This window comes from Xenia sp. Carnegie-2017, unplaced genomic scaffold (genome assembly GCF_021976095.1).
Source record: "Xenia sp. Carnegie-2017 unplaced genomic scaffold, XeniaSp_v1 HiC_scaffold_6, whole genome shotgun sequence".
Lineage (NCBI taxonomy): Eukaryota > Metazoa > Cnidaria > Anthozoa > Malacalcyonacea > Xeniidae > Xenia > Xenia sp. Carnegie-2017.
In genome coordinates this window covers 16,366,252-16,391,295 of record NW_025813526.1, presented here as the reverse complement: position 1 = coordinate 16,391,295, position 25,044 = coordinate 16,366,252, and the positions used below count along the sequence as shown (strand labels likewise).

Sequence of the window (25,044 nt, the reverse complement as noted above, 5' to 3'; positions counted from 1 at the left end):
TTGGTGATGTCTGCGTTTATTGTAAGATAACCGTTTACTTTTAATTGTAGTTCGAACAATCTACTATATTTTCAAATTAAATCAAACAGTATTCATTAACCATTGATATAAAAGTGATACACTTAATTTCAGTGCTTTTTTTACTTTAGTGCCCTCCGTTGTAAAAGATGTTTCAAAACTTTTTTTTGCAATCAACGGGTTGTGTTGTGCTTGTAAATTTAATGATCGAAGAAATTTAACATATATAAATGACCAGTTTAGCAATCTTAGAATATTATAAAATTGATTGCATATTAGCAGAATAAAAAGTAAAAGAATTAAAAGTTAAATTACTGGAGTACGCGAACGAACATAAAAGCTAAAGTCTAGGTAAGAGGAAAAATTAAGTGACATTACATTGCTAACCACACCATTGACACTGATATTCTTCCTCCCAGGTATTTTTATTCCTACACCAATGGCTTGAGGAATAGTATAATTGCATCCTAAAACAGACAAAACGGAAATTTTCAGTTATTCGAATAGTGGAGACTGATATTTCAAAAATCATGTTTATCAATCTTGCGATCAATCCTGCAAAATATTTTGTTGAGCATTTTAAACTCAAGGAGACGCAAAATTGAAAAACAAAATTCATTTTAAAACATTGGCATGTAGATGTTGCTTGTAAAACAATCTTTTGCAACATTTAAGATAAATGAATACCTGGTCTGTTCACGGAAACAATACCAAAACGAGCCTGAATGAAATTTAAATCTCCAACGTTGAATCCAGCTTCGTAACATCCATAAACAAAATTTGGCTGTTGTGTGTGCATCCACAGTTTGGTGAAAGAATTTAAAAAATATGATGAAGAAATGTTCAAGAGTTTTTTACCAAAAAATAAACTACGAGTGGAAAGTGCTGAGACTGAAATTTGCATATGGCCATAGTATGTCTGCAAGCAAATAGTAGAGACATTGGCACTCCAAAACTGAGAATTAAAGTTTGATTGTTCGTCTTCTTTTGATTGCCAAATTTTCGACTCGTAGTTTGTTGAGCCCTATAAATCAAGGGATACAACTGTATTCACATGTTTTAGCATCTTAATCCTCTTAATACTTGGTGTAGAGCATTAAAATTTTGCTGCCAAAGAAGATTATTTCATTAGTTTATTATATTTAAGATGAAAGACAACACAATATTAAAAAAAAGCTATTTGTCAGTCAAGAAATTTAAACTACAGTTCAAAGTTGCAATAATTTAAGGAATATGTATTTATAACATATGTCAAAGAGAAAAGTCTGTTTAAACATAATGAAAGTCATGCTCAAGTAGAGGACTATACTTAAAATAAAAAACGTAATGTATAAAAGAGTATCATGACTTACTGATGAAGAGCTTCCACTTATGTTTCCAAGAAATGTCCATCCGATACCAGTACACCCAAGTTTTGGGCTACCACCTCTATGACATTCCGTTTCAGCATAACCCAAATCGTTTCGTGATTTGATGTAGTATTTCTTTTCATCGCTAGCAAAGTAATTTTGAGAGTAATATTTCAACTAAACAAACCATCTAAAGTAGGATAATACATAATATAAATCACAATATAAAAGATAAAGGTGATGTCTACGTAAATATCAGCGCAATACTGAATGATATAATTAAATTTGCTATATTCTAATATATTTACCTTGGACAAGAATTTTCTTGAGCTTCGACACAATCGTCAAATAAAATGGGCCCTTAAGACAGAAATACTTGATTCAACATTAAAAATACACCCATACTCGCTCTTATTCATGTCTTCAAAAAAAAAATTAACTGAAAAAATGAATATTATCCTGGTTGGAGAACATGCAAATCAGTGGAAAAAGGCAACTGATTCTGAGTATGACTCTTTAATCAATAATGAAACATGGGAACTCGTTCCTCCACCAAACAACAAGAATATTGTGGGAAGTCGTTGGGTGTTCAAGGTGAAGCACAATTCTGATGGAACTGTCAACAGATTTAAAGCTCGTTTGGTTGCTCAGGGATATTCTCAATCCGAAGGGATAGACTACCAAGAAGTATTCTCACCTGTAGTTCGTAACACAACTATAAGATCACTGTTGACTGTCGCTAATATCTATAATTGGGAGATTCATCAAATGGATGTCCATACAGCGTTCTTGCAAGGAGAATTGCAAGATGAAATATACATGAAACAACCTAGCGGTTACGTTGACAAAGATAGACCTGAGTTCGTATGTAAGCTTAGGAAAAGTATTTATGGCCTCAAGCAGGCAGCTAGGTGCTGGAATACCTCTATTGACACCTATCTTACATCAAACGGATACAAGAAATCAACTGCAGATCCATGCGTCTATGTTAAGTCAGTAAAACAAAAAAAGGAAAAGATTAACTTCGTGATAATGGCTATTTATGTTGACGACATGCTATGGTTTTCAAATAATTCAGAGATGCTAAAAAGGAAAAGATATGATTGCTGAAAGATTTAAAGTGGACGACTTAGGAGAAGTGAAATATGTTCTTGGAATGGTGATTGAACGAAACCGCAAGACAAGAACACTATCCATTAGTCAGCCAAAATATCTGGAAGGGATACTTAAGAGATTTGGGATGGACCAATGCAAACCTGTCACAACACCGATGGAGACTGGAATGAAATTTGAGTCATTGTCAAAAGATGAGACACCAGTGGAGACTCAAAGATATCAAATGGCAATTGGTTGTCTGACCTATGCAGCTACTGCTACTCGTCCCGATATTTCATCGGCAGTCGGAATTTTGTCGAAGTTTATGTCTCGACCGAGCGTAGTACATTGGCAAGGTGTAAAGAGAATCCTCCGGTATTTAAAGGAACGTTGGATTATGGTTTGTTATTCACGGCTACTAGTTCAGATCCTGTGTTATCCGGATATTCTGATGCAGACTGGGGAGGTGATATTGAGACCAGACGATCAGCTTCCGGATATGTGTTTCAAATCCAAAATAATACTGTCAGTTGGAGAAGTAAGAGACAGACCTCAGTATCCAGATCAACCACTGAAGCCGAGTACATAGCCTTAAGTTTAGCAAGCCAAGAAATTGTTTGGTTGAGAAGATTGCTTTCAAACATTGGAACACAGCAAGATGAACCATCTATAGTTTTCGAAGACAATCAGGGAGCAATAGAACTTACAAAAAATCCTAAATTCCATAATCGAACCAAACATGTGGACATAGCTTTTCATTTTGTCCGTGAACAAGTCAATCGTGATGTGATGTCTGTGGTATACTGTTCGACAGATAATATGTTGGCAGATATTATGACAAAAGCTCTACCAAGAAAAACTTTTGAGAACTTTCGAGATATGTTGGGAGTCATTAATTGGATTAGTTAAAAACTTTTTATAGTATGATCATTAAGTGGGAGTGTTGAAGAACTTCATATAAGTCATACTATAATGATCAACTATTGTCATGTGATGTTGCTTTACTCTGTTCTGTTCGTACTGCCTTTTGCTGTTGTTGTTAACTATAATAAATATATCCAAATCAATCAATGGATGTTTTCATTCATTACCTAAATATTCTTAACACCATGAAGCTTTTTATTTTGACAATTTGAGTAGAATGGTATTAAACCCGAGTAATTCACATACATGAAATGTTGCCCCATGTCACATATTGTCCCCTTTAGTAACTGAACACCTCATGTAGAGTTGTCAAGGTTTGTTTACCTACGGCTTATATCAAATTGTTTGCCAGAAACTCCTAAGGGCTATTGATGTATGAAAAGCATTTTCTATGAAGTAAAAATGTGTTCCTAGGTATTCAGATAAATCTTGAAATTTGGCAAAACAGTAAAGTATTTTTCATGATCACTAGGTAATTTTTCTAATGATCATATATTATAATGTCTTAACTAAACTATTTCAGATTTACATTTAAACTAGTTTTGATTATATGAAAAGATATTTATCATGGCCAGTAAGCATGACACATGAACCAATTTTATTAATCATGTAATTATATGATTAAAAGCATGTTGGTTACACCATTTCATTCTGTTTGTATTGGCAAAATACAATGCTACTGGTAATTGCTACATAGCACAACTTGCCTAAACTTAAAGAAGATAATATTCTAGTGAAATGCCTAATAAACATCAACAACATCAAGCTGTTCTTAATTGCAAATTTTCACTCTGATAATCTTTGTCTACCCTTTGACAGAAAAATATTTTAAGTTTTTTCTCGAAAGGTAAATTTTCTGTCTCTGTAAGTGGAGATGGGTAAAGGGTTACACAAACTTGAATGGTTTGAAGTCTGAGCTTTTCTACATCTATGAACTGTCCCATGTAGTACCTCATTTCTAACTTAACTCGTTATATAGAGGTGACAATGGGGGTGTCTGGGGGATGGTTTGTGCGGACAACTTAGTAGAAATTTTCAAAGACTATATCTTTTTTAGATTAGCATTATTGTAAAGTAAATTTTACGTTCCTAAGCATGCTAATGAGGCTTATATTTTGCATGATAATGAGCCTAAATATTTGGCAAAACATTCAAGTATTGTTCACTTCCGTTTATTTTTGAAAAAACCATAAGCAAAATGTGTTCTGTTTACGCAAAAATATGCCCGCAAAAAAGTTTGTATTGCTCTAAAACTAAGACTTCGAAAATCAGGAGAGATTGCCTCGGATACCCTCCCAGGTGCGAAACGCCTCCGGCGTTCCATGACTCATCTTCGAAAAATCCTAAATCCCCACATTTTGGTGAGGTACGTTTTTAAGTTTTTAAATATAAAAACCAACGATTCATGTAAAGCAACATTTTTTCTTCAAATTTCACGGGGGGCTTTTTTAACTTCGATATAGGACAGAATTTTTCGCTGTTGAACAACGAAAATCGAGTATTCGTGAAAATCTATTAATTTTTTAAAGCCGTCTTGAGCAAGGCAGAGTTACATTCAACCGTAGATGAAGATGATGAAAATCAGCAAAATAAAGGTGATTAATACTTGAACGAAGAGACTGAATAACTCAAATCAAAGAAGTACTGTCAACAAGCAATAGTTTCGCTTTGAAGAGTAAATCGTTGGCTACAAGTACAATCAGCAGTCGGTTAACATCTCAAGTTTTCTCTTTGGCAAGGCAGAACGTTAGCCATAAAATACCCACATTTGAAAAGCAGCCAAAACTGTACAATTTTCGACTAAAATCAAAAATGAGGACGATTCTGATGAATTTTTCGCTGATTTATCACTGTCATTTAGAAATATGAAGAGACTTTTGGTTGCAAGATGATTACACGAAACATTTCTCACAAGAACAAGAAGACAGGTGTCATATACTAACTTCTTTAAGCTCATTAAGATAATAGTTATACAGTATGTAAAAATTTGCTTATACAAGGTATAAAAATTTAGATAACTCTTGTACATCAAGCACATAACTAATGCTACTACTGAGTGTAAAATGGTTGTTGTTCAATGGCCGATAATTTCGATTCCGAATAAATTCAAAATTTCCTCCCCCCGAGGAATTTGAGGGAAATGTGCTGCTTTACACGAATCTTTGTTTTTCATATTTATTTGCTCAAAATCGTAACTCAAAAATGGACTCAAATTGTTTTCACTCTTTTTTCTTACATTTTGCGTTTTGCGAGTTCTGATTGACTAATTTTGAAGAACCTAAACATACCGCTGATCAACTCAAAATCCTCTCTTGTTTCCAACAGCGCAGGTTTTATTGATAAGTGCATTGAAGAAATATCTTACTTGTTGAATCTATGACCATATATGTCAAGAGAAATCCATATCGAGCAAAAGTAAAATCTGAAGTGAAGTTCACACGAACATTGCCGTTTTCAAAGATCAGCGTACTACTATTGAATGAAGAAAAGCCACAGGTATGATTTGATATAACGCCATCTGACAGTGACAGCCTGTCATATGAACAATTTCCGTGTTCTACAAAATTTCAGTAACAAAGTTAGTAAGTAATAAAGCAACTGAGTTAACGTGCTAAAGCAATATTCACGAAACAAGCGTTTTGCTATGAATAATAAAATTTGAATCTGTGGCAGCAATGGTTTATGGGGAAGTGGGGAGAGGGAGAGGATAATCCCCACAAAAAATATTTTCAAGTGTATAGCCATTAAAAAATATTTAAGTTTAGGATGTAAAGACTTTTTACTTGCTGACGCTAATGAATATTCACAAAATCTGAGTTAAGTATAACATTATTTTTTTCATAACTTCTTGCCAGTAATAGCATGCAACTTTCCACTTAAGTTTAATGTAAAAAACGCAGATTGTAACAAGACCCTCCTAACAATTTTTCTCACTATATTTAGAGATGAGGATACAAATCAAGATCACTGACCCAAATATTTTATTTCATATCAGCAGACGATAAATTCCTTAACTTGTAAAACTTTACTGTGAAAGGAAAACCATGGAGTGAATGGTTTTGACATAGATGGGTGATAACTTAAATATTGACATAGAAATTATAGCGAGTTGACTCCTAATTTTCTACTAAGTTATAGACTATTTAAAACAATAACATCCATTCATCAAGTTTTTATCTATATTCTCGGGACCAGGCTCACTCAATACCAATTGAAATCTCGCTAACATATATATAAACATAAAGACTAACGTCAGAAATGTTTATTAGAATCAAACTACCTTCAATATCGTAGTAATTTAAAACAACTTTCAGGACCTTGCCATCAGGTACAAGGATTGTGACACTGCATTGCAAATTATTTGTGTAGCTAAAGGGAAATCCAGGAGAATGAATGCGGCCAATTGAGCCAGACAACATTTTCGTGCTCGAGCAAACATTAAATGCAGGAGGTAGATCGTTTCCTAAACAAAAAAGTTGAACTGTAAATTTTCCAAGATTTATAAGTTCATTTTTTAGAAAAATTATAATCTAATCATGTTTTACTGTAGTGTCTGCATAAAGTCAGTGTTTCCAAAAAATGTCTAAAGCTTAAATTTAACTGGTTGTCGAATGCTTTTGTTTATCCTTTTTTTCATTTTATAAATTAATCAATTGTGTTGTCGCTCTCTTTGTCATATATCACCTCCTTTGATACAGCAGACGAATATTTTAATATAAAGCTTAAATAAATAAAATCATCTTTTACTCTCAAAACTTGTTCACGATCAGTTATAATTAAAGCAACCAAATAAAGTTATAAGCAACCTCTTTTTCTCGTTTTCAGCGGCGAATACTTTTCCGTCAAAACGTTGTTATAATAAGTCATTAATATCACTTATACTAAACTCATTGCTTTCATAATAATTCACGCTTATTGATTGAGGCTGAGGGAAACAGTGCGTTTTGTTTACACATCGACTGTTTATTTTATTTTTACACGGAATATTGGCTTTCCAAAACATTGACTCTGAAAATTTTGGAAAATTGGGCATGGTAGTGTTGCAAAGGTCTGATCAACGAGTGCCGTGGCTCGCTGAAAAACATTTTTACGAGCAGATGATGAACTTCATTTTTTTACTTTTAAAATAAATGTGATTAAAATAGCCTAATGTTTTCCCTCTCGGATGACACACTCTAGACTAATGACTCAGTATGCAAAAATAACTTCACCAAATGATGTGCATAAATAAGTTGTGTAAATCTATCAGTAGGTCAATTCCAATATTTCTTTGCAAATTGTTTTGATATCATCAAAACTAACAAATCTTCGCCGCTAAGAATATGTAAGTTCAGCCCTTTTCTAGATCTTCTTATTGATACTAAATTTCTTCGCTTGTATTTTTATATGCAATTCAATACTCACTGTATGCTGCGCACAGACCAATGTTTTTAGTAGTAAATAGAAATATTCTCTGAAACATAGCTATGCACCTCACGAGATACTCACTATAAAAGGTGGTAAAGTGAAGAACAAATCCTTCAAGTGGTGCTATTCCATTTGTTCTCAATGTCAACGTAACAACATTGGTGTAAGGTATAAAAATTAAAGAAATTTTGTCGCCACAGAATTGTTTTGATGTTCCACCGGATATCGTTAGAGAATCCAAACATATCACATTGCTGCCTGTAAAATTAATTCATTATGCCATTGTACTGCACAAAGTAAAACATGCATGACATTCAAATTTATAAAAAATTATGTGTACTTTTTAAAATCCATAAAAGCAAATGATTCATTTTTCTCTCATCGAATTTTGATAAGATGTGGTGATACACAGATTCATAATGACAAATGAAAGGTTTTTTGTTAATTTATGGTCATTCGATAACTCAAATTGTCCATTTACGAAAAAGCTTTCATTTGTGATATCAAAAGTAGGTGTAATTTCTGACGTATCTGTAAAAATTTTTTTAAATTTAATAAAATCATGTTCTTGTGATGGCGCTGATTAACGCTGACTTTTGATGGACATAATCATTCAGGGCCCAAAACAAGTATTTTAACAGAAGCTCCACTCGTGTGGGAGCCTTTAATGTTCGTGTTCCTACTTTTCTGAAGGAAATTCTAAAGCAGACAGTCCCTCCAGCAAGATACTTCCGCTAGATCGCAATACAAAATATAGATGTTTTCACAAATTTATCTTTTGCACTACAAAAGCTTGCAGCCTTATTGTGTTCGCAAGATGATAATATTTTGTGAAAGTTTTGGCAAACTTTTGCTTTAAACGTGAATTATTAATAAAAAGTATTCTTGTGCATGCAATACTATTCCCTATTGAATTTGTGAAAGTAGATTGCTGAGTAGTCACGCATGCGTAGTGAAAAAATACCATATGATTTTAGCCGAGAGGGCCTTCTGTTAGATGTCTATTCTGTGGTCAGGCACGAAGTCCGGGTCAAGCAAAATTCTGACGTCATTCTTTGTAATTGGTAAATATATATTTTATTAAGGAATCCCTTTCATAACGTTACAAAAGCAAGTCATTCCAAGGAACATTTTGCAAACTTGCAATGGCCATTTAAGTGGAAAGATTTGACAAATTTTAAAAACTTTTTACAGTAATACTTTAAAAATCACACATAAATCAAATATTCAATATAAGTAAGCTTTATTTGATAAAACAACGTTCAAGTGCAGTTGAATTTACTTACCATTTTGAATACGTTTCAAGTTTATAATTGAGATATTGAACCTCACCGCAAAGTTGAGGGGTTGTCTTATCGTCAAAGTACAGGTGCCATTTCTAGAGCCACTGCGATAGTTTGGAGATACAATAGTTGCAGAGGTTGAACTGATTGATGAAGAAGAACAGATGTTGATTCCAAGCACTTAAATATAAATCCATTTTAAAAATCTGTTTTCAAAAGCATAGTTAAGAAAAATGTTGAAAACTTTCAAAAATTACAAAAGCTTTAAGAAAGATACATTCGTTAATTAGTTTAACAATTAATTACAATTTAACAGTCTACTATAATGTATCCTAATATACAAGTTATACGATCCTAACCATTTGCACGAATTGTCATTATTGAGGTAGTTGTGGAGCAAGCAGTACATATATATTGTCTTTCAACTGCCATTACATTGCATATTATTCATGTTTTCCGAATAAAACTAGCTTGCACATATAATTAAAACAACTCCTATCTTTTTAAGAAACAGGTTCTATGCATGTAAAATTACAATAAAAGTTTAAAAAGTAAGAAACTTATATCACCAGAGACCATTGCGTGATTGTAAGGTGTGGGTAAGTGATAAAATTAAAAGACGTACTATGTCTTTCTTTTGAAAGATAGGTTGAAAAAGTAATCAATGAGCTCTGTATATTTTTATACATCCTTACCATTGGAAATCGTTGGAGTTGGGTAAATGATTGTAGTACCTAAAAAATTAAATTTTTTGGTGAATCATTTTAAATTAAAACTTAGCATTTCTATATGACCAACTAATCAGATTTTCTAAGAAATTAAGTTTTTTTTATTCAAATTTGATAACTATAGTGAATTATCAAGAACTGTGTTCAAGAATGTTGTATAATTAGTACGTTTGGGGCAATTGATAGAACAAACACAATCCAAAATTGGATTTATTTAATATTGACATTCTTTAAGTGTCTTAAAACATTGTTTTAGGTACAAATCGAAGCTTTTTTTCTAAAGCCGTTATTTTATTGAGATTTGCAGTGGTTATTATTTGTTATTTGGGGTAATTTAACAGGTTAACACACAATTAAGTTTCATTAAAACTTTATTAATAGCTTCATCAAAAAAAGCAATTGCATTTACCCTTTTTTGCATAGGGAATATGATAGATACATTTAAAAATCAATTATTTTTGTAGCAAAAGCAGTAAGACTTATCCTTATATAAAATAACTTACCGTTAACAGGTGGTTGAGCATACGTGGGATATATATCACATGAACCATTCAAAAACACAAAATCATCTAGAGCAATATCCCCCGTATGCTTGGAGCCCATAACACCTTCAACAATGACCTACAAAACAAAACGATACGGCTGAACAAGTTTTAGCAAGATGATATGATGTTCCGACGGTTAATCATCACAAATTAAGATAGGCATTGTTCACTTTTTCACATTATTACATTTTTCAAACTGTATTCAAAAATTGTTCATAACATCAGTATATATTTTTAAGAAAATGTGCACTTTCTATTTCTTCATTGCAAAATAAAAAATTAATAGAACTTGTAAGAGGGCAAACTCTTGCAGACATGAGTGAATGAGCACATGCAACATCCACTTCAGTAGAGGTAATATAATGTTTCTTTTTTAAAAGCAAGTGGTTGGCACATGAAATAAAAAATTAACAATGATGTTCTTAAAACTGCAGACTGCTCAAAATTTGTTTGCAATGCAATGATAAAGCGTAAACTAAGTCTTGGCCAAAAGGCATTGAATTGATTTGGACACACATGGCTCGAGAGAAAAATTGTAACATGGATATATGTTTTAAGTCATAACTCCTTCTCTATGATTCTACTTCAGCATCCAACATTTAATAGAGATTGCAGGATAATAAAACAATTTTAAAGGGAGGAGGGACATACAGAGTTTTAGAAAAGTGAACTTCATACATACCCTATTTTGTGCTTCGGTAAAATTGGTTGTAACTTGAGCTCTGTTCCATTGATTACCTCTATTGCCACTTAATGTCCACAGCAAATTTAATCTACCTCCCAAATATTGCTGGTATATATTAAGAGAACCAATTGTTGATCCATACATATGATACCAAAATGTAAAGCACTTTTTTGATTTGTTGAAGTCGTTGCTAACCAACCATGCTTTATCACCGGGCAGACGGGGATATGATGTCTCAATGTAAATGTATTTTCCTAAATAAAAACCTTCTATTATATTAGGTAGTTCCGAAAACTGTAAATGAAAACTTGATGATAATGCTCCAGATTTGGAGTGTCGAAATTGCAAGGTAATAAGTCAAATTACAGTGGTTCTAAAAGTCTAAGCATTATTTTTTCTTGAAAAGTTTCGAAAAGTATTTGGAATTTTTTTTTCAGAGCATTGTTAGTTCCAGTTAAAAGAGGTGTAAATAAATTTACTTCGACATTGAAAATCGTATGCTCAAACTTTTGTTTCTTCTAGTATTCTTGATTTTTTAAAATAATACGTTTGCGTTGCCATGGTTACTATTTGAATTTACATGCAACAAACGATCATTTAATAGTTCTGTGATTCCTTGTAGCCAAAAACTTTCAGCTTTGACTTATGTCTACTGAAGCATCTAAAGTTGTGACTGTATGAATATAATTATAGACTTTTCATTGTTGAGAGAAAAGAAGCAAAGCTATATTTTAACGTTCTTGCATAGAGCAAAGACCCCTTATAGATTAGAGTAACTGATAAGTTACGAAAGCCATCATGTATTTTTGTCACAAAACCTTCTCTTGTACGAAAAATGGTGTGACCAAAAGAGAATCTGTCATCATACGTGGTTTTGATTTTTGTAAATTTCTGTTAAAACGGCAATGTCTATTTCGGTGTTTGTGGATCTGACTTACTCCATTGCAGGAAATCTTTATTGTAGATCTTGTACTACAAATGTGTGTTTTGATGATGAAATTTGTTCATAAAATGAAAGAAAGCTTTATTTCAGATAAAATAATTCCGTATAATGTACATGATACTCAACACATCTCGTGTCCTAATAAGATTATACATGATGTGTTGCAAGGTGCTAATTTTCCTTTTAGAAGCTGACGGTATATATTCAGCTTTCTAGGCATTCAGTGTAGTTTATTCTCTGCAACCGTTTTTGTATCTAATCATCAACATGGGATAGTTATACTTGTGGACTATGTAAAAGGAGTGGCTGAGGAGCATTGTTAATTTCATCTTCCAAAGATTTTACATCCATATAATGTTAATTTATTTGTATAATTATAATTCATTCTCTACATGTAAAGCCGTAAGAAACGGAAATCTGGGCAGTGTTCAAGTTTCCAGAAGGCAACTGTTATGTCCTCCTTGGAAAATATATTGGCTCTACTTTTATTTTCCTTTATATCTTGATGCTTTAACAAGCAAAGTCTTTAGCTTTAGTTAGCTTTTTTTATGTTTTGATGATTACGTTTGATAAAAAGGGTATTGTCGAGTGCTCTTCACTTAAATCTTAATAGGCTCTCAACTTTTCGATCTCTATATAAATACTTTCATTTAAATTACATGTTACTAATATTAGTAAAGAGGCGACTGATTTAACCTTTGAATTAACATAAAGTTTTTAATTTGTGATCGTGAAATTTTTTCAAATTTTGTAGATATCTCTGTAAGACGGTACACCGTTTGGTTGACTTTCCAGTGCACTGTACTTTAAGTAAATGGTTTGAACCCGGGAGTATCGTTACATGTTTGTAAATTTAGTTTGTCCAGGTTGGTATGGTCCTAAAAAGGACTGTTTTAGTTGTTGTTGACTGACGTTTCGACAACCTTAGCCGTAGTAATCTTCAGAGTCAAAATGACGGTCGCTAATTTGGAATAAGATTGCTAAATTGGGCTTACTGGCTCTGCTCAATCTCCTCAGAAATAACATTAATAATACTCTTTTTTAAATATTCGTCAAAATAGACTAAGACTTTGTACAGGCTATTACAACTAAAACGACATTTTATAATTGGAATTACAAGTAATTTTTTTTATATAATTTTCAGATAATTTTCTTGCTCTTGTCACTTTTGATTCTTTTATTTAATTGCAATCTTTTATTCTAGAATAAGTTTCAAAACACGTATTTTATCAAAAACTAACCTGTAGCCGATCCTCTTCTGTCAGAGCTAGGTCCAGTATCGAGACTTGTTGTTGAGTTGGAATTGACGGTCCAATCAAAGTTGTCAGGAGGATAGTTAACATTTTTCCACGTGCACCTCGAGTTGCCAATGCCATTTTCAAAGCTACAACTACCTATTAAAATGAAAGTATTTTTCATACTGCTCCTGTAGAAATTTTATCATATTGAAGGTATTTTTAAATTGCTATATCAATTATTACAAGAAGAACAGTTGCTAAACAAAGCAAAAATATTTTTTAAATTGGATATTCAATAAATGGACTCCAATTTAATTTAATGCAATTATTGATTCATGTACTTTCCCAATTTTATCAAAACAGTCAAGTGCTGAAAAAATAAAACTGCGCTTTTTTTACTGACGGTGCTAGCCATTGAACTCTATAAAATCTGGAGGGGCAAAGGGGCCTGGACCCCGTGGTCAAAAACATGGCAGTAATGGCGGATTTTGGTTGTCAAAACTTCCACTTTGAGAAAAATTTTTAACATTCGCTTCCTCCTGAATCCGGATCTTTATTCCTGCTTGTATTAATGACAACCAGCGAAAACAACCACGATACCGTAAGCATAAAATATTGAAAATAATGCTTCAGGTTTTTGTGAAATAGACACACACATTTAAATGAGGTAAATCTACTGTAAAATAACGTATATTTTGCCAAGTAATGCTTTAGCTATATTAGAAATAAATGTCAAACGGCATTCTTTACACTGTCAATGTGTCGTTAAGCTTTAATGCATAATCCCATGCGCATTGCTTGTGTTTTTGACTGTTTGTTAACAGCTTGGTGCAACTGTCTTTCTTGAATAGATGGGTAAATCTTAGTTAGAACGTCCAAAAAGGAGTTAGAAAAAGTTAGCTTACCCCTACGACTTAAGTCGACTGGAAATATATTATAAGTAGGTATGTAATTTTTTTGAGTTTTTTTGGTAGGATTGATTCTGGGTGCCTTATAAAGTATTATGATATTCTGATAAATCTACTGAGAACTTATGAAGAAAATATCTTGAACTAGAAGAGCAAAAGAACGAGATTCAGAAATTCTATAATCATGTTGCTGGTTCTGTTTTGAGCGAAGATATTAGAAACTGGATTGTCATTAATAACCATGGATCTAATACTGAACAGAACTACATTAATTTCCCATTGAAAATACGATTTTTTAAATTAAAGTGCATTGGTTTCTCTGACATAACACTTTTCTTATTGCTGCATGAAGGCAAACTTGTTTAAATAATTATAATGTAGGTGAAGATATTTAGCATGTTGTATAATTGTTATTGTACAGTCATTATTTATAATATTATGGCCTTGTGTAATGTATGTCAAGAAGAACATATTAATTCTCAAAAATGCTAACCTTTTTGCACTACTTTTCTCTTGTGTCCTTACAAATTACTAGTACCTATACTAATTTTTTCTAGGTTCAAACAACTTGACAAACTTTTGAATTTTACATTATGCCTTTGAATTTTTCTTTTTGTCTTTTGGTAAAAATATCGGTGAATGACTTAAAAATCAAGTTTTCTAAAATAGTATTTTGTACAAAGAAACTATACATAATTGGAAAAGTCTCATGTTGAAGCAGATGTCGCTTCTTTTACTAGATTGCTATTCTTATTCTTTTAAATAATATCGTAATTCTTCATAAGACATAAAAAGTTCTTTGCCATCAATTTTTGCTTCTTCCTCATTCAACTTCATTGCAACCAACGCATCTTATGTGAATTTTTAATCACCTGGAATTGAAAAACGTATAGATTTTGTCCGATGATGCAATACTATATTTCATGTTTCATGCATGTCATTATAAGCTTTTTCTTGAGCAAAAATTTCAAGGTAGGAGCATAATTTGGCACATTATTGAACAAAGTAGTTTTTATCTTGATTTTGATGTACTAACCTGTTTACTACACTGTATAACAAACAATTCATTTACAGAAACACCAGATGGCATTTAAAACTGTTAGCATAAAGCAAACTTTTACACACCATCATCATGATTGTCCATAATCTGTCAAACTGTTCAGGCTAGCTGTTTAAGACAGGTATTTTTTATTGTACGACATGTACCAAAGAGTTAATTAATTAATCCTGCACTGCATTTGATTTCAATACAGCTCTGTTCTTAATATTTGCTTCATATTTTCAGAAAAATATCACGAAAAATCCTCCATTTCTTGGAGGTAAACTCAGTTGAAACAAGGCGTTTTAAGATACGAATACCTCGATAAGAATTGGTTGCTTTGCCTCGTCTAGCAAGCGATTAAGTAAAGAATAAATAAGACTGAATAAACATTACTTAAATTATAACTTAGGAGTAAAAACATTCACAAAATATATACCATCACACTTCAAGTATTGACTTAAAACAAAACGCTGAACACTTAAAATAGTAAATAATCTTATGTTGCTTACCGGTGTCATGAAATGTTTCCTTTTCTGGCATTACTTCAGCCTCCGTACACCAAACAAGTTTGCAGCATGTTTTAAAGATAAAATTTCTAAAAGTTTTTCTGCTTGGGATTGATAATTCATATAATCGCAATTGTGGTTGTCAAATCCGGGTGGGCGAAAAAAATTTTATTTTATGAGCCCGCGTCTTTCCGCTGACTTTGACAACCAAAATCCGCCATGTTTTTGACCACGCGGCCGTGCGCAGATAATTTATAGTAATTTTGTTGACGTTTCCCGTCCAGTTATTATAGAACTCAATGGTTCTAACTCCTTGTCTACACACATGCGTGAATACAGAAAAATGAAGACTTTTTGTTAAAGTAGCTTGAGCTTCATTCTTTATATTTACAAAAGAGCTATAGGCTGATTTTGATTAAAACTCAAATTTTTCAAAAACAATTCAAAAGTAAGATTCTTACCAGGTCCTTCAATTGTAATATTCGAAGTAGATGTAACTGGAAAAAAAGATAAAGATGAAAATGATAAAAAAATAAAAAAAATTAATGCTTTTTTCAATTAAGAAGTTAATAGTAAAACGGAGACTTTGTTCTGGTGACAAATTTTAAGATTGTCTAAAAAGGAGCTAATACCTTGGTGAATGGTCACATATTAACGTATAGTTCTAAAAAGATCTATTTAAGACAGAACAAGAAACCAACAATTGTAAAAGAACTGTTTTAAAAGCTGAAAGACACTATGCATGTCAGTAGACTACTCATCTGTCATCAACGTCTGTTAAAGTAGAGCTTCAGAATCATGCATTATTTATAATATTGCCAAAAGTAAACCTCATCTCTAAATAGAGAGATGACGCTTCAAACAGAGATAAATGAAACACGTTATTTTTCATTCGGCAGTTGACGGGATATTTGAACAAAATTCTTAGGTTCGCGTCGCAATGCATACTCATTTTTTGTAGTTGTGAATAGCAACACTAAAGTGATGAACTAAGGCCAAATTGTTATGAAAAAGTTTTGAGTTCATCAGAAATTGTTATTAGATTATTTCTTCTTGATCAAATAACTTCAAAATTGAGAATAGTATAATTTGCAGTACAATTGGCGAGAAAGATAACAATTTGGTACAATGTAAAACGGCAGAACCTTGGGCGAGGTTTTATCGTGCTGCAGAAGTTAGGCAGTTTGCACCAAGTCTAGAATTGCCTAATGGTAAAAACGATTTTCTTCGTTCGCTTGTAAATTGTCATACGCCTTGTAGAAAAGAGTTTGTCTAGCAAAAATAACTTCAATATCTATCAAAGAAAACCACAGAGAATAGCAAAACAGGACAAGAGCAAAGCCAGGTTAGAAGAGGAGTCGTGATGTTCATAATTTGGCAATCAACTCGGCAGTGCTTCCCAAAACGTGTATATTTTGTAAAAAATCAAACTACAAACCAGAAACAGAAACACAAGAGAAACTGCATAGTATTCAAGAGTTTAGAGCCGACACAGCAACACAAGTGGCGGCTACATCAGCTCTAGTGCCAATTTTGCAGCTAGGTGAGTCTTGAATAATTCGGAAAGAAGTCTTCTAGCTTCACTAGCTTCTCTTGAGAGCAAACCACACAAAGAACGTTCCCCTTCACGTTTAAAATCAGATATGGAAGCTGTAGCAAGTGTGATTGATGTTTCGCAAAATGGTTTCTGCAGTCCATGGAACAGAGATGTTGAGAACCTACTTAGCTTGTCAACTGGGTTATCTGCTACTCCAGAGGTTAAAGATGACCTAATGCTAATTTTAGAAGGAAAAGCGCATGTAGAAAATTCGTGCAAGAACGATGTTCTTTAAATGCAACTGTTCCTTTTTCCGATCCTTTGAGAAAACGTAAGCTAAAGTATTTCAAGAACCTCAAAACTGTAACAAAGTTTCGTTCTAATGACGCAGATATACCTATCAAACTTGATCGAGACACATTTGAGAGGATGGCATTAGTAGGACAGTTTTGCAAATAGACATGCGACCTTGGGCTCTAGCAGATCCTTATGGTATTCCAAGAAAAACTAACAGAGCTAAGTTAGCTCAGTTACTTAGAAATCAAGTTGTCATTGAAGATTCACATGCTGCTACAAATACATATTACGGAATGGTCGTGCTTCAAAAATTCAAACCACCGCCAGGAGGTACATTTGAAGTTGTAGCTTAAGGTTTGTTTTTAATGTTAACCAATAACTCCAGCTAGTGAAATGACGTTGTTTTCGATGTCTACAGACTTATCTCCATAAAGAATGCTGAAAGACTGAAACGTGCTGCTAAACCAGGGATTACCTATCACAATATCTTGACCGCTTACCAAGTAAAGAATTGGAGCAAATTCTTCAGTGTTTCAGCAAACAAAACTGAGCTAGTGCGGTTCCTTGTTGCTCAATGGAAACAGAAACAGTGTCGGGACAGGCTTTTCAGCAAAGCACTCTACATAACCACAATAATCGACAGAGCATACAAACTTAACAATACGAACAATGGCTTTCAACGAGACATGAAAAAACATCACTTCCACTCTTTTACGAAACTGTTTCCCATTTTACTTTATTAACAGAACCGTAAAACGATATCTCGACAACAAACAAAAAAACAACCTCAGACTAGACAACGAAACTCCTGACTCGACGATTCGATACTTCAAACTACCATACATCGGACATTACTCACGACACACACAACGCAGACTTACAAACATTATGAAACGCTTCTGTACAGATATTGACATTCGACTAATTTTCACATCATCCAAAATCAAAAGCCTTTTCTCATTCAAAGACCCAATCCATGATTCAATTAAATCTATTGTGGTATATGAATTCAATTGCGCGGTATGTAATTCCCGATACATTGGCGAAACTTCGGGCCATTTATCCACCAGAATCAGGGAACATACCACAACAGACAAAAACTCTCATATCTACCGACACCTTCTTAAATCTCACTCATGTAAAAGCAACTATTCACCCTCTTGCTTCAAAATCATCGACACTGCCGACACCTCATTCACCTTTAAAATCAAAGAAGCACTCCACATTAAGAAAACTAACCCTGACCTCAATGTTCAAGTTTTTAAGTTCAATGCAATATTTAGTTTATAATACGCTCGGACTCTCCTCATTAATTTATCTTATTTCCTTTTTATTGTTGTAATTTATGTATCATATTACTTTTATATAAACCTTGTATCGCCTATTATTTCACTCATACTGAAGATGGCATCATGAAATGTCGAAACATGTCTATTTTTAAAAAAGTTGTCGTTTATATTAAATGTGCATTGGCAATAGTGCTTTTACGAAACTATCTCATTTTGTCCAGCACAAATACAAAATTGATCGATATAAGGAAAATCGTGGAAAATCTTTTTAGAATAAATAGATCTTTCCAAACTTTACTGGAGAGACATTGTTCGTTTTTAATGTCAATTCAGGATAACTTAACTAATGAGCTAACGGGAAAATTCTTCTTTGACATGTTAAACGCATTTGATCATGTCAATACATAGAATTAGTATGTAAACAGAATTAACTTCAATGTAACTTATTAAACTCAATAACTGATTATTATTTTATAACATGTTATGTACTATTTATACACCTATTGTGGTGTCTTTGTCATTGTTTTTGTAAATATCATCAATCAGTTGTGCAATTTGTAATAGTTCGAAGGATGATTTACAATAAATGAATAAATATATGAAATCAAACGTTAAATTTTCTTAAGGGTGGAAAAGTTTTAACAAGTCTATCCAAGCCATTTTGCTCAAGAAACATTGTTGTTAATTGTTGATAGTTATTAAAGCTGCCAATTTTTAGCATAGTTTTCAATGCAATATATTTCGTAAAAACATAATTTTTGTTCACTCCACTCGTGTTTAAGGAAGAAATGAAAGAAATGAACGTTTATATAAGGGTTTGCCAGTTCTCGACAGGAAATTGTTTTCATTAGCTAAATGGTTTTAATTAATTAAAGTGGGAAAATAACATAATAATTTCAATTTATTCAATATTTTTTATTCATCCAGTAAATAATTGAATGAATATCTGTGATATATTGATTGGATTCTCTAATTCACACGCAACAGTAGAAAGTCGACTGCTGTGCACATAATGTAAAAATATATCTTTCAAAATGCTTAGAATTTATAATTACCAATCTTAAAGTCATGCTTACCACGCAAGATCAAGATAAGCCGAAAGACAATCCATACGGTTTGCTTTAGTAGCATTCTAAAAATCATATCAAAGTTATAACTTAGACAATCAACAGCAAGATTCATGATGCTCTATTTTATAACGATCTCTAGTAATGCATTAACATTGAGCTTGCAGTGATATATAAAAAATAAGAAGTTTCGAGTACTGCGTTCTGCTATCAGGAAAATGAGAAAAGAACATACTTTTATCGGGGTCCATTTAAAGCCTGAAAATCTATAGCTATAAGTAGTTTTAAAGATATCAACAATAATTTGCGACGATGTCTTGGAGTTTATATGAATTATATCACATGAATATTTGGACACTTTGTTACTGTTTAGTGTGAGTGCATAAATATGGCAATTGAAGATATCATTGAACTGTATCTGACGAAAGTTCAAAATGACAATTGTTATACAAACGATGACAATTGTCATACAAACGTTGACAATAGAAATGTTTCTATCTACAATAAACACTTTATGGTATTTAAAGAGGGCCTCCTTCCGTTGCCAATAATCATACCTAAAACAAAAAAAAACATATTTTCCAATCTTACCTATTGAATTGGTTTCAAGATATTTTGAGAAAAAGTAACTGGCAGAGCTTACAAACGGTTTATTTGCGTCTGTGTGTGTTATATCGGCTTCTCGACATAAACATTAAGATTGCAAATGTTTGTGAACTATTCATGCGTACAAACATTCTATTAACAGGAATTTCATTTATAAGTGTTTCTTTATAGTACGCAAACAAACATCAAAACTATCTTGTCGTGAATACATTAATATAGATGAAAAATGAACATATCGTCATCAAAATTAATAAAAAATGTGATTAAAAAGAAAGTGATGATGGCTAAGATGTTGTTTGACAAAAGAGAGTATGACATTAATATTTTGTGCAATGTTTATGAATAATTAATTGTATACTACAAGCCGGTAATATGAAAAGACAGCATACATTTCATGGATCGATTTCTTTCCCGGTGTAATAATTTGGAATAACATTGGAGGACTGATTTTGATTTGAATAATAATAATCGCTGCCGATTGAAGCAAACACTGCAACAATTGCAATGGCGGCGGAACATTGATAATTGGTGGGGGCCTATTATTCATATATGTATGTTTTACTTTGTTGGCTTGGCGTCGCCATGATTTTGCAAGTTTGAGGGGGGGGGGAGACCCAAGCTAATATAAAATTTTGACAGGGGGTATAAAATTAGTACTACGTAAGTCGAAAGCAAAATCGCACCTAAATTTGCTTCTGTATTGGGAAATTTTTTAAATATTAATCACAACATAACTAGTTTCAACTTTTTAACTTCCGACTAAACATTAGCGGCTTGGAGATTCTTCGTGTTATAACGATACGTATATTGATTCTAATGAAATGTTTACAAATTATAATACTCACAGAATATAGCAGTATTTTTCTAAGAGTTACACCTAATTTATGCTATTTTGTATTTTTGTGTCTACAAGTATGAATCTATGAGTATACTTGTCCACGATCTTATACAAGCTCTATGATATGGTGTAATGTGGTTCATGATAAGAGTCCCAATATCACTTGTTCTTCCTTGCCCACTAGAGACTTCTGATTCTAGAAGTTTTGTATTTTTTTTGCATTTTCAAGGAATTAAAATCTTTAACAGTCGGCTGACATCGCAGAAAGCGTAAATGCAGTGCACTCAAGTTTGCGCAGCAAATTGAATCATTCCTTTCACAATGAAGTTGTGAAAATTCCGTAAGATTAAGGTCATATGCTTCTTTTCGATTTCTAATGATGCATTTCAAGACCCTTTTCTAAAATTCAAATGGGGGACACTTAGTGGGGAGGGACAATAACTTTATAGTGGGGCATGTGACCACAGCCGCCCCATTAGTGACGCCACTGTATACAAAAATACTGTGACTACAATATTTTTTCTATTGAAATTAATTGTGTTTACCGATTGTTTCATATGAATATATTAATATACCCCACCCAAATTATCAATTTTCCCCCACCAATGAAAAATAGCATGGCACGTTTAGAGTTTGCAAGCGAATTAGTATATGTGCAAATAGAACTCAATAATTGATATATGATATTTTTGCAATCAATTAAAACAAAATATATAAGAAAGATGATTTTAATGCATTTTGTTCAGTGTACAGTTTGGCAGTTGTTTCAGAAAGTGTTGACGTAGCTAGCTAATGTGTGTCATTTCATTTCAGTAAATCAGTTTTTTTGCCAGCTTGTCGATATGAATTCATTCTTACAATTTGGAGTTTTGTTTTGTCGCACAATTAGTTCATTACAAAATTGCTTCTCAAATTCAAGGAAAAGTGACTTGTCAAAGAAACATCAAATAATACAAATAACATTAGCAAACGTTAGGTATGAGGACACATACAGTTCATTAATAAACAAAACCCACATAAATAATTATATATGCATTGAATAAAATCTGCATAAGATATAATTTAGTTAGCAATAGCTATTTGTTTCGCCTGGTTAATTTAGTTACACGCTTGTCCATGCTCTCAGTGATGGCTTAGCCCGACCAAAAATTTCCTGCTATATAAAGAGTTTGCTATAAGAAAAATTCAAAATAACTTAGTTATAATTTCAAAACAGTTTTAATTCATTTATTCGGGATTTTTGGAGAAAATCCAAATCTTCTAATAACGATTTTGTTTTAATACGCCATTAAAGGTCACCTGAATTGCTTGATATAACTTTGCTTCATAGGAAAGCTTAGCTAATGATTAGCCTATTCGCCAAATTTGAAAGTCCAATGTTTTATATTTTATGAGATATGGTCTTCTGAATTCATGACATTGACGATTTCCGAAGGCCGAATTCAAATAGCGCGAGCGAATTTGAATTACCCAAGCTGGGGCGAGTTTGACGTAATAGTTGCCATTGCATGTTTTTGCTCAGTGCAGCCAGTGGCAGTAAAAATTAAATTTCGCCGATTTTCTTTTTGTTGTTGCTGCTACTATTAATGCATGTTTATCTCGATGTCTTCAACGGAGGAAGAAGTCGAATTTGACATGGAATATATTGCTACGGAGGTCCAGCCTTACATGTTTGAACCGCTAGCTAGTAGCAATAATGATGAAACTGACGAAGATCTGTCTTCATCGTCGTCAACGGACAGCTCATCTGACGAATATACTCACAGGATTGGAAATAGAAACTGGTGCGTTGCTTTTTTTCATGATTAACATTTCAGATCGCGTCATAAAATTCTTTTCTTTATTTTAATGGCAGGTGTGAGTGTGGACACTGTGCGGCGATGACAACCGGCCGGGAAAGCATTTGTTGCCATGAGGAACCGAAGACAGACCCTAAAATTCATGGTGACCATTTATGCATCACAGAAGAACAAGAGTTTCACATGGTCTGCATCAACGAAACAGTCGTTAGAACAGCTATGGTTGTATTCTTTCACGATCACGGGGCAATACCAGACGCTCCAGAAACCGAGTCAGTTTCAGCTTTTTTGATATCTCCTCATATATCGACAATAATTTGCTTACGTTTGATTTTGTTTTGTTTCCCAGAACTTTGCGTTACACTGCCTATAGGCAATGGACAGCATGGATACATGGAAAGCTTGGCAAGAAATATCGACTTCCTATACCATCCTGTGCTGTTAAAGAAATAAGGAAAGCATTTCTTTCACCTTCTGGCATATATAAAGGCTTTGAATATGCACAGCATTTATAAATACCTGTGAGTGTTAGACTTCAGTTTAGTTAAGATTGAATCGTGAAGTATGTTGTTGCACTGCTGTTACTTTATCAACTTTTTCAACTCTACTAGTCAGTGGATCTGGTATTTTTTGTTGTCTTTCTGTTGCAATTGCTTGGTTTAAACTGGAATTAGCATGTCTGCACCTTATCACTTCCTCCATTAGTTGTTTCACATAGTCTGTAAAACAGGGGGAGAAGAATTAAACTGAGAAGTGCAAGAAATGTACCATCAGTAGAACAATTATTTGGCTTTTGAGTGCTAAAACTTGTCCTTACCATAAGTACTATCAATTTTAACACCTTTGATGACTCCACATGACTGTCTTGATTTGGGGTGAGACACTTTCCACATTAATTCCCCATTTTCTTTTGTACGCCTTTGTTCTTTACTTCCATTTTCATTGAAATGGAGAGCAGCAATCAGTAATCTAAAAATTTAATTTTACTTTTTAGTGTGCCACCTTGCAATCATTTTCAGTATGAAAACAACATTGTTTATTGTTTGTTTACCTAGCTTGCATTGCCTTGTAAAAGAAATGTGTATGCTTTGGTGCATATAGTATAACAACTCGATGAAAACCTTCAAGAGCTGATGTTTGTTTCTCATGGCTGAGCTTCCCAATATCTTTCATGAGATACCTGCTTTCAACAATCGATGCCAATTCAGTAAATGCTCTAGATCCTTGGAAAAAAGATAGAAAATTTTATGGTGCCCATTTATGTCATATGTTGACAAATAACACCACATTGTGGCATTGGCTGGCAATTGAAGTTTGTTGATAAAGAAAGTATCAATTACTGTAAATAACTATTATGTCTTATACCAGAGCATTTAGGATTAATTTGTACCTTTCTTTATCCATAAGCGAGGCTCAAGAGTACCATGCTCACATTTTGGAAATAATTCGCTATGACCATCATGAATGTTGCAAATGTGATTCAGCAATGATAGCCATTTAGCCTTAAGTAGTTTCTCATCACCACCACTACTTGCAGCACACCAGTAGACATGGTTAGATATTGACTGTGCCCAATCAAGTAGCAATCTACATCCACTCTTCTTACCGGCTGCCATTACCTTTTTTTTGATACCTGTGGAAAAAAATAGACACTGTACATTGGTTAAAAAATTGTAATGCAAAACATAGCAATAATTGATCAAAATATCATGAAATTAAATCCAATTAGAAAAATTCTAAAACCTCTTAATCACTTGGTAATTTATGATTATAAAGATACTCTTTGATCAAATCAGGAAGTACTTTATTTTAAGGCCCATTGCTGTACTTTGAGCAGCTTTTGGTAGCCTTAATTTTACCTTTTGCCACATGCCAAACATCAAAATAGTGTTTCACTCCTGGCTGTTGGGTTTTCATGTATTTTTTAACTTGGCAATGCC

The 25,044-nt window shown here is 33.1% G+C and overlaps 3 long non-coding RNA genes across 4 annotated transcripts; 1 reads left to right on the top strand and 2 right to left on the bottom strand.

Annotated features, from left to right (window-relative positions):
- On the bottom strand, positions 1 to 972 carry LOC124457561. The gene is made up of 2 exons (XR_006952657.1): positions 706 to 972; positions 1 to 485 (listed from the first exon to the last, which is right to left on the bottom strand). It is a non-coding gene; the product is annotated as an uncharacterized LOC124457561 (long non-coding RNA).
- Positions 973 to 23,336: 22,364 nt separating this feature from the next.
- LOC124458212 lies at positions 23,337 to 24,600 on the top strand. Its single transcript, XR_006953078.1, has 3 exons — positions 23,337 to 23,376; positions 23,454 to 23,625; positions 24,160 to 24,600. It is a non-coding gene; the product is annotated as an uncharacterized LOC124458212 (long non-coding RNA).
- On the bottom strand, positions 23,436 to 24,164 carry LOC124458213. Of its 2 annotated transcripts, XR_006953080.1 has the most exons (3): positions 23,922 to 24,164; positions 23,624 to 23,823; positions 23,436 to 23,542 (listed from the first exon to the last, which is right to left on the bottom strand). It is a non-coding gene; the product is annotated as an uncharacterized LOC124458213 (long non-coding RNA). The 2 variants fall into 2 exon arrangements; XR_006953079.1 differs by having other exon boundaries at positions 23,624 to 24,164.
- Positions 24,601 to 25,044: the final 444 nt, after the last annotated feature.